General features: G+C 46.7%; 1 protein-coding gene across 1 annotated transcript in view; it reads left to right on the top strand.

Annotated features, from left to right (window-relative positions):
- Positions 1-3,722: 3,722 nt before the first annotated feature.
- LOC144806097 (uncharacterized) overlaps positions 3,723-7,817 on the top strand; it is a 48,682-nt gene continuing 44,587 nt past the window's right edge. Inside the window, exon 1 of the mRNA XM_078672533.1 lies at positions 3,723-3,795. The gene's annotated coding sequence lies outside the window, so the exon portion shown is untranslated. The remainder of the gene's footprint in view (positions 3,796-7,817) is intronic.

Raw genomic sequence — 7,817 nt, 5'->3', positions numbered from 1 at the left:
AGGAAGACTCTTGAACCTCCAGCGCCTTCCCAACCACCTGAACTGAAGGTAATCCCTTTGATCCTGGCACATAGGAATTGTTAAATAAGCATCCTTCAAATCCAGTCTCGTTAACCAATCCCCTTTTCTCAACAGATCCCTTAGCATATGAATCCCCTCCATTTTGAAATGGTTGTAAACAACCCAATCGTTCAATTCCTTCAAATTGATTACCGGTCTCATCTTCTTGTCCTTCTTCTCTACAAGAAATAAGTTGCTTATAAAGCAACCCGGTACCTCTTCTGCAAGCTCTATTGCACCCTTTCTTTCCAACTCCAATACTTCTTTTGTTACCAACTTTTCCATTTCTACTGAAAACCTTAATATTTTTGGAACCCTCGATTGAACCGGGGTACTGATAAAGTCTATTCTGTAACCAAACACAGTTTCCAAAACCCATGGATCCTGTGTTATTTCCTGCCATCTGGAAACAAACTGGGCTAGTCTGCCGCCCAATTTTATTTCCATAAATAAAGGGTCTTGTAAGAGACTTACCTGAAAATCCTCTCGGTCTCCTATCTGACCTTGGACCTCTTCCTCTCCCCCTCTGTCTTTGTGGGAAGAAACTTCCTTGATCCGACCTTGTAAATCCATATCCTTCTCCACTTCCATAGCCAAAACCATATCCGTAACCTGATCCAAAGGGTCTGTTCCCTCTACCATAAAATCCTCTGGTAAAACCGAAACCTCGGCCGGGGAACCGACCCCTTGTTCTCCCGGCCGAACCAAAAACACGTCTCATATCTTTCTGAGCCTTCTGCAAAGAATTAAATGTTCCTACGTACTTTGCCATATCTTTGACAAAGTCGTCACCGAACAGCAGTCCTTCGCTCTGTTCGCCCAACTCCTTGCCAGCCAAATCTTCAAGTTTCGGATCGATCTTGAATAAGATACTCTTTCTCCTCTCCTGACAGAGAGCCGCATTGGCATTTCCTAGCAAGCAAATTGCACGTTGCACCCATTGACGCATTTCACTTACGTCAACACCAGTATTATTACTATGTGCTTCTTCGCACAAATCAAAAATCTTTGTCAAAGGACCCAGAATATCCAGCATTCGATCCTGACAACTTTTCAGGCCTTTGTCCAAGCCTCTTCTAGGGTCTCTTCCCCCTTTGTTATTAATAAATGTCAGCATCTTCTGGTCCAATTCCGGAGTGAATGCCACCTTACTATTTAGGGATGGTCTCGGGCACTAAGACCTCAGTCGAGTCCTTATCTCCTTTGGCATCTCCTTTCTTATCCAATATCGAATATATTTAGCAACATGTTCTACTGGGGACCACTGAGGTGACAATGGATGTTGTATCAGTAATGGATCAAACATTTGATCCCCTTGAGGATCAACAAATTCCTCATACTCCAATTTAATCTGGTCATCTAACTTCCTCCTTTTAACCTTTACTTCTTCTACATCCGAATCCTCCATACTTGAGCTACACGTAAGCTCTACATCCCCACTAGAAGAACTACTATCGCACGCCACAGAGCTGTGACCTTTTCTTTGTGCCTTTATAGCACTCACCTTGGCCTTTATAGCCTTCTCCTTTTGTTCTCTATTTTCCTTTTCCTTAGATGTCTTTCCTTTAATTACATTTTTTCTCTTCTCCTTCCTCTTAGATGTACCACTAGAAGTACCTGCCACTGCCTGCACTTCCTCGGAGGTATAAAAACCATCCTCTTCTCCTGATCTTTGGCTTTTCTCTCCCTCTTTACTTCTTTTCCCAATAGTGCTTTCTATTCTTTTCTCCAAGGAAGCACTAAATTCGCCAAACATCTTTTCCATGTATCCCTTCATCCTTTCCTCGAAACCTGACTCTTCATTCTCCATTTTAAATAATTCCTTTCTTAGAAATTCACAAATCCAACTCTAAAACCCTCTACCTCAAAGCGACACACACTTCTCATGAACCGGCGAACTTCGTTTGACTGAAACTGACTATAATCAGTCAGACGATCGAAACACCCCAAAACATGGCCGAACACTTTTTCATTGTTTAAGCCTGACGTTTCCCAAACATACAAAATGGCCGCCGCACGTAACGTAGGTACGGCGGCCCCTAGAGCACACACTTCTTAAGCTTCAGCGCGAGTCTCCAATCGCGTCAGAACTCATGCCGAACAACATTTCCACATTCGAGGATCCACGCGCTAACCAACCGTCAACACGGTAAACTCATTCTTTCTTGTTTAGAAAAAAACAACGTTTAAATGTCATGGCATTATTTTAAATATTTCAAAGATTTACGTCCGTTTTTCCTTCCTCATTCAAACAATACTTAAAGACTTGTATCCGTTTCTCCTTCATTTAAACAACATTTCACATAAATACATTTCCTTTAAATCCTGACTCGAATTAACTTATCTTTAACCCTTAATTATCTCTGGGTATAAATACTAATCAATTTCTTTAAAAAACGAATTTATAAGCATTAAAAAGAGAGTACTTATCTCATGTTCGAGCAGCAACAAAAGAGAAAGATGGCTGCTTTACTTGGAGTATTATACATGTTCTAAGTTCTGGAATGTTTTGGTAATATTCTAAGTTCTATAGTGTTGTTGCTGCTGTGTTTGGGCAGGAATAAAAGGGATATGCATAATGTTGGCCTCCGGGCCTTTGACATAAAATTAAAAGTTAAAAGGGTGGCGTGTACAAAAGATTCACGTTGGAGTGCAGGCATGTTATAATATAAATCAATATTGCGTAATGTGTATTAACTATGAGAGATATTCTTGTGAATTATCGTGGCTAGTTTCAAAATTGATCGGAAAACGTCACATAATGGTGTCCTTGTGTAGAAAGTCTATCCAATCCTTAGCATAAGGTGATCTTTGCTACCGTAGTCTTTATTATAAAGTAAAGTGCCGTGAGGTCATTTATGGTAACTGTGTATTCGACTATAGACACAGTGACGGACACGGCGGGGGGGGGGGCAATGGGTGTTGCACGCCTGGCTGCGGGGCCTGGGTGAGAGGTGGGGGCGCACCGGGGGCCCGGCTGCCCGTGAGGAGTTGGGCCCGGTGTGTTATTCCCCCGAGCCAACATAGCACCCGCGAACAAAACATCCATCACAGCTGCGCACGCGCAAGACCGCGCGCCACGGCTGCGCATGTGCGGAGCTAAGACACTCTTCTCTATCGCCGAGTTAGGACCTTGCACAGAGTACAGACTGAACTGCCCTGAACAGAGGCCGCTCAGCCTCACTACGCCTGCGCAGAGGAAAAACACCCCCCACATAGAGGAGCCGAACCGAGCTCTGCACTTCAATACCTCTCACCCTGTGCTGCGGCGCGAGGCGCCTCGTGCTAACCGGCGGGAAGCAGTTGTTGTCTCTCATTCATTGGGCCCCCGCGCGGACACAGTTCTTCTTGTGCTTCTTTGTGTCCCTGCGAGGACCCCGTCCCCTCTGTACTGGCACTGAGGTGTCAGCTGATGAGTCACAGGTGTCGCCCTTTACTGCGCCTGTGCTGTGAACTAATTAAAGAAATCTTTCTTGCAACGACTGCTGGAGTTCGATTGCCTTACCAGCGGTGCCTGTCCTCAGCGCATGCGCAGTTCATCTAAGGCCCTCTTTAACCCGCGCGCCGCTGCAGGAAGCAGTGTCTGTCCTTAGGGCATGCGCAGTTCATCTAAGGCGCCTTTAACCCGCATCGTGGGAAGCCGTGCCTGTCACCAGCGCATGCGCAGTTGTTCATCCACATGCCCTCTTTTAACCCGACCCCAGCAGGGCCCACAGCACCCACATGAAACCCCAGGTGAGGTCAAGAGATACAAAGACTGTCTGGAGCTGGAGGGTCCGTTTGTGTCTTTCACCAGAGTGAAGGGGGGTCGCCCCGTCAATCGAAAGTGAAAGAACGCACTCCCAGCCAGCACCGACTGCGCCTCATTGCACCTGGGCCTGGGCCTGCACAGCATCATCTGATGAGGATAAAACTCCCCCAAATATGTCTCAACCTCACTAGGCCCTCAGTAACCAGGCAGCGGTCAACCAATGCCCATCAGGTAAACAAGCATTGGCATCGCCAGTAGGTCTCGCCTCTGGGACCTTATACGTGTTTAGTTATCCAGCACAATATCCTTGGTGCAACAACATCAACTGTTGCATGGCTAAACACTTTTAAGGTCCCAAAGGCGCGACCTATTGGCTATGCCAATGCTTGTTTTTATTGGTTCCTGTTTGAGTCTTTTAGAGATGCATGCTTCTGTTTCGTCCTCGTGTCTAACTACTCCCGCATTTTGTTGATCTAGATCACGGGTACTCGCAAACATTTTCCCGGGGGGCGCAACGTTTGGTCTATGGTGTGACCGAGGGCCGCACTGATGCCAGCGGGGGGTGTAAAGTCTGGGATGGGGAAACAAAGCATGTATATCTAGTGGCTGCCTTTAAGAATGAAGGTGTTCCTAAAGTTAAAGGCCTAGTCACTTCCTTTTCCTAACTGCAATTAACCTTTAAATAAGTGTTTGCTGTATATGTACGTTTCTTGTTCATGTTAGTTCTGACTCGAGTAAACAGCAGCCCAGTGCTGCTGCTGCCCAGGGGTCTGCAAGTAAAGACCTGAAGAGCTTTATGCGGCCCCTGGGCCGTACTTTGAAATATCACTGATCTAGATCCTCCCGGCGACCACCCCAGCTACATGTGTATTTCCATGTTCTTCGAAAAGGGGTCGCAGTTGAGCAGACAGGCTTGTCAAGTCTTCAAGGAAGTGTGAGTGAGACGAGACTGGTGTATTTATTCACCACTTAACTAATCAATCTCCTGTCCCTCCCTCCTCACGTAAGCCACAATTTGTGACACATTTGCTATTTTAAGGATTGTAATAACATCACTTTTGTATATTTAAGTCCATACAGATACTGAAAACAGCAAACCGCAAGTACAAAAATGAAAAGTACAGGGGGCACGAGTCCTAAACAAAACAAAAAATAGGTTTCAGAGGACATTGCAAGTCTAATATGCCTCTCTTTAATGGTAATGAACCGTGATTCACGTAATATAAGCACGCACTTGAGCAGTGTATACCCTCATGTACATAAATAAAGAAGGCTTAAATGTATTTTGGTACAACAATGTGGGAGAGTTTTAATGAAACGTGGGGGAACATGTTAACATTGACTTTTATTGGGCAGAGCAAGTTTCCAGCTGGAAAAAGCTAAAATATTGTAATTCATGATATAGAATGAATATAGTGCTCTCTGAATCTGACTTGCATATCTATGTACTTTTTTTTACTGCATTGCATAGATATTCTACGCAGTAGTCTATTATTAATTTCCTTTTGCATGATACCTGTGCATTACAGTTAGCTTATAGATGCCACTTCTTCAGCTATTCACTAATGGTGAGCATTTTTATTTTGGTGCCCGTAAATATTCTCTATCTCAGTGCGACCCTGATAGTTGGCAGCTCACTAGCAATTCATTTGATGTTTACTAAATACCAGGCAGTTGGGGTAAACCTGCTACTTGCTACCAAATGGGTGTTTGGACCCACAACAAACTGGAACAAGCATTTGCAAAGCAATTGGTCTCACATTTACGCAAGTTTGAGCTATTGGCATTGTAAATGACAATGCCTTTTATTTATGTTTTGGGTTTCAAAACATAAATAAAATGCTTTGTCATTTACAATCCCAATAGCTTAAACTCGTGTAAATGCGCTACCTGTTGCATTGCAAATGCTTGTTATCTTCAGTCTCATGGTCTTTTTAGTAACATTAGAAAACTTAAATTTGAAGATTTTGTGTGGGCTCTTATGCCTAGGGCACTGTACACACAACCATACATTTCTAATTCGTTGTCAACAAAGTTTGAATTTGAATGATTCTGCCCAGGTTTAACCAAAAGCTGTCAGTTACTGAAACATTTTGCATAGTGTTTTTCCTGTCAACAAATAAACATGTGTGTGGCATAAATGCCTTAGTGGCCGCCTACTTCCTTGAAGTACTATTTTCCTTACAGTAAAGTCCCCAATTTAATTATATTCAAATGGCATTAGATTTATGGAATTCCCCCTGCCCACCCCACAACAGAAGCAATCGTATGGATTACCTAGATACCTGTGTGTGTGGTTTGATTGCCACAGTTGTCCTTGAGGACTCCGATTCTGGTGTGTCTGGGTCAATGGTGAAGATGGACATATACTGTTTGAAGAAGTTATGTCCAGTGGTCCTTTTGGCAGCGGCTATAAAACACTCGCGCCTCTTTGTCCCATGCTCCACTGGCATCCCACTGATTTTTCATGGAAGATTAAATCTGCCCCTGTAAGTGTATCCCGCCCCTGGGAAGCCCGTGGGATCTATTCAAAGCCAATGGCCTGTTACATTAAACCACGCGAGCTACCGGGGCAGAACCCACAGAAGGCCGCCGCTGTGTGTGCATCTGCGGTGTGTGCATCTGCGGCGCGGCGGCCGTGCTCTCAGGGCTTCTACGCTTGGTTTCTTGGCCTCCAGGTGTAATATTACTGTAGCACCAAGGCCGCAGGCCACGGCTCTCATTCGGTCCATTTTTTTCGTAAATGTATTGTTTGGGTGAGGGGTTAAGTTTCTCTTAATTTCCAACAGAAAGAAGACTTTTCTGCAGATGCGCCCTGAAAAATCTGTTAACGTTATTCATTGCATAGGAAATTAAGGTGGTGGACATGGTGGTGGTGGATGCGGTGGTGGTGGACATAGTGGTGGTGGTGGATGTGGTGGTGGACATAGTGGTGGTGGTAGACTTGGTGGTGCTGGACGTGGTGGATATGCTGGTGGTGGTGGACATTGTGGTGGACATGGTGGTGGTGGACGTGGTGGTGATTGACGAGGTGGTGATGGACACGGTGGTGTTGGACACAGTGGTAGTGGACGCGGTGGTGGTGGTGGTGGACATGGTGGTGGTGGTGTGGTGGTGGTGGATGTGGGGGTGGACGTGGTGGTGGATGTGGTGGTGGACATGGTGGATGTGGTGGTGATGGACGTGGTGGTGGTAGACGTGGTGGTGGCCTCGTGGTGAACGTGGTGGTCGTGGTGGACATGGTGGTGGTGGAGGTGGTGGTTGTGGACGTGGTAGTGGTGGATGTGGTGGTGGTGGATGTGGTTGTTGTGGACGTGGTGGTGGTGGATGTTATGGTGGTGGACGTGATGGTGGTGGATGTAGTGGTGGACGTGGTGGTGGACATGGTGTTGTTAGTAGTTGTGGTGGACGTGGTGGTGGATGTGGTGGACATGGTGGTGGTGGACGTGGTGGTGGTAGATGTAGTGGTGGTGGTGGATGCGGTGGTGGTGGACATAGTGGTGGTGGACATAGTGGTGATGGACGTGGTGGTGGTGGACGTGGTAGTGGTGGACGTGGTGGTGGTGGACGTGATGGTGGTGGACATGGTGGTGGTCGACGTGGTGGACGTGGTGGACGTGGTGGTGGTGGACGTGGTAGTGGTGGATGTGGTGATGGTAGTGGATGTGGTGGATGTGGTGATGGTAGTGGATGTGGTGGTAGTGGATGTGATGACGGACGTGGTGGTGGTGGATGTGGTGGTGGTGGTGGTGGACGTGGTGGTGGTGGGTGTGGTGCTGGTTGACGTGGTGGTGGACATGGTGGTGGTGAACGTGGTGGATGTGGTGGTGGTGCACGAGGTGGTGGTGGAAATGGTGGTGGTGGATGTGGTGGTGGTGATGGACGTGGTGGTGGATGCGGTGGTGGTGGATATGGTGGTGGTGGTGGACGGGGTGGTGGATGGGGTGTTGGTGGATGTGGTGGTGGTGGACATGGTGGTGGACGTGGTGATGGTGGTGGACGTGGT

The sequence above is a fragment of the Lissotriton helveticus genome, assembly GCF_964261635.1.
Source record: "Lissotriton helveticus chromosome 1_1 unlocalized genomic scaffold, aLisHel1.1 SUPER_1_unloc_45, whole genome shotgun sequence".
In the NCBI taxonomy this organism is placed as follows: Eukaryota; Metazoa; Chordata; class Amphibia; order Caudata; family Salamandridae; genus Lissotriton; species Lissotriton helveticus.
Note: the sequence above shows the minus strand (reverse complement) of the source record. Positions and strands in the feature narration are given on the sequence as shown.